The sequence below is a fragment of the Hippocampus guttulatus genome, unplaced genomic scaffold, assembly GCF_054856545.1.
Source record: "Hippocampus guttulatus isolate MCC_2025c unplaced genomic scaffold, RoL_Hgut_1.0 HiC_scaffold_108, whole genome shotgun sequence".
In the NCBI taxonomy this organism is placed as follows: domain Eukaryota; kingdom Metazoa; phylum Chordata; class Actinopteri; order Syngnathiformes; family Syngnathidae; genus Hippocampus; species Hippocampus guttulatus.
The window spans coordinates 5001-7500 of record NW_028233797.1 but is presented as its reverse complement, the minus strand read 5'-3'; the positions used below and the strand labels follow the sequence as shown (position 1 = coordinate 7500).

At 52.4% G+C, this 2500-nt stretch overlaps 1 pseudogene; it reads left to right on the top strand.

The window, feature by feature from the left end:
* LOC147185516 (28S ribosomal RNA) overlaps positions 1-2500 on the top strand; it is a 9085-nt pseudogene that overhangs the window by 3280 nt on the left and 3305 nt on the right.

Below are 2500 nucleotides of genomic sequence, written 5' to 3'. Positions count from 1 at the left end.
GCCTGTACGAGTGTGATGGTGAGGGATGACCTGGTGCCGACCGTGGGCGGAAGAGTGGATGGTGGTGACAAAGAGGGTTCACCCGAAGGTGGCGGACGACAGGGCGTGAAGAGGAAGCGTGAAGTGTGCGACCAGCTATTGAAGAGGGCTACTCGATGCAGCGTGGAAGACAACATGTCACCTAGGCATGTCGGATGGAGGAGTCCGAAAAGGACCGTTGGGGGCATAAAACCGAAAAGGATTGACTTTGCTGGGGGAAGCCCTGGTAAATCCCCAAAGAAATACGTGATCAGGGTCCCCAGGCTCGGTGCAGCATGTCCCTTGTGCGGAATCAATATATGGGGGACAGGCACCCTCAGCAAGCATCTGCTCTCAAGGCATGGCAACAAGTCATTCTTGTTCAAATGCAGGAAATGTGAATGGGCCTCGGTGAACTGCCACTCCGTGGTGTGCCATGTGCCCAAATGCAACAACGTGTCGACCAGTTTGCAAGTTGGGCCTCAATGTGATTGCTGTGGAAGGAAATTCACTACCAACAGAGGCGTATCGCAGCATAAGAGGCACGTACACCCGGCCGTGTGGAATGAACACAGACTGAACGAAGCAAGGAGGAAGGGCGAAGTGAGTGTGGGTTCGAGAGCCTGGACGGAGAACGATTGTGAAATTATCGACAAAATGGTGCGTGGTGCCGGCGACAGAAGGGATACGTTCTCCCAGATCGCTCGGACTCTTGGCGGAGGAGTCACTGTCGGTCAAATCAGGGCCAAATGGGTCCATTTATGCCTGTCTAAGATGGTGGGGGATACCCCTGAACGAACTAAGTGGCCGGGTCTTGAAGGGGGCCCCCTGCAGAGTCCCGATGCGCCTTGGACCCCCCAGGACCTCGTCAGAGGACGCTTTGCGGACAAGATGGCAGAAACGGTGGCCGACCACGGCTGCATGGATGCGGTGATAACACTGTCGAAAGCAATGAATGCAAAGGCAATGGACCTTGGAAGCGATCGTGTTGCCCAGCGAATGTCACCTATTGCACCAAGGACGAAGAGTGTTAGTGGTCGGTCAGATGGTTTAGGTCCAAAGATGCACCGACGCCTAACCTCCAAAGCGAGAAGGATGGGGAGAGTCAACAGATTTAAGTCCCAACAGGATCTCTTTGCCAAGGATCCGGGGATGCTGGCTAAACTAATATTGGATGGGAAAACCGAGGTGAAGTGCGGGATACCCATGAGTGCCCTATTCACGACATTCAGTGGGAGATGGCAGAAAGAAAATGAATACAAGGGCCTGCAAAGGTTCAGGTCGAAAGGGAACATCATCAATGAGGGGCTCTACATGCCCATATTGCCCGGAGAAGTAACGAGTAACCTCTTCAAGATGAAAAACGGCACTGTGCCGGGGCCGGACGGCATTACGAAAAAGGACCTGTTGGTCCGGGATGCAAGTGGTGAAAGCTTGGCGATTGAATATACGAGATGGCTATTGGGAGGTTCCATACCGAAGGGAGTCAAAGAATGCTACACGAGCTTGCTGCCTAAATCCACGAACCCCGATGACCTAGGGGATGTGTCGAACTGGAGGCCGGTGACGATTGGATCCATGCTCCTACGTCTATACTCAAGAATACTATCTATGCGAATGGTTAAAGCATGTCCGATTAACCCCAGGCAAAGGGGGTTTCTAGCGGAAGTCAATGGGTGCGCTGAAAACTTGCTGGTTTTGGACAGGATAATCACGACTTCGAGGTCTCAAGGGAAACCACTGGCAGTGGTGTTCATAGACTTCGCCAAGGCCTTTGACTCCGTCGCGCATGCCCACATCATTGATGTGCTGAGAAGGAGAAAGATGGACCGACACTTCCGAGACATAATCAAGGACAGTTATGTCGACTGCGTAACCCGTCTCAAGTGCGGGAAAGTTGTGTCCGATGCGATCCAGTTGAAGGTGGGCGTGAAACAGGGTGATCCAATGTCCCCATTGCTGTTCAACTTGGCCATGGATCCCTTGATCCAAACGATGGAATGTACAGACTGGGGACTCGGCAGGAATGGGAAGAGGATGGCTGCACTGGCATTTGCTGACGACTTGGTATTGGTGAGCGGATCGAGGCAAGGCATGGACAACCTGTTGGGAATGTTGGAACAATTTTGCGGCAATACTGGATTGAGTATCCAACCCAGAAAATGTCACGGATTCATGTATGAAAATGGGATGATTAACGCATGCAAACCTTGGAAGGTCAATGGCCAAGTGATCAATATGGTTGGTCCAGGTTGCACGGTAAAATACCTAGGGGTTCAGCTCGGCCCGGATAGGGGCATAGTCCCCCCTGACCTCATGGATGAGATGGCAAAATGGCTAATATGTATCAAGAAGGCGGACCTGAAGCCATCGCAAAGGCTCCGGATGCTCAGTACATATACGATACCGAGGATTATCTACAGGGCGGCGCTCGGCAAACTGCCAACAACCTATTTGGCCGAACTGGACAGGCTGATTAGGA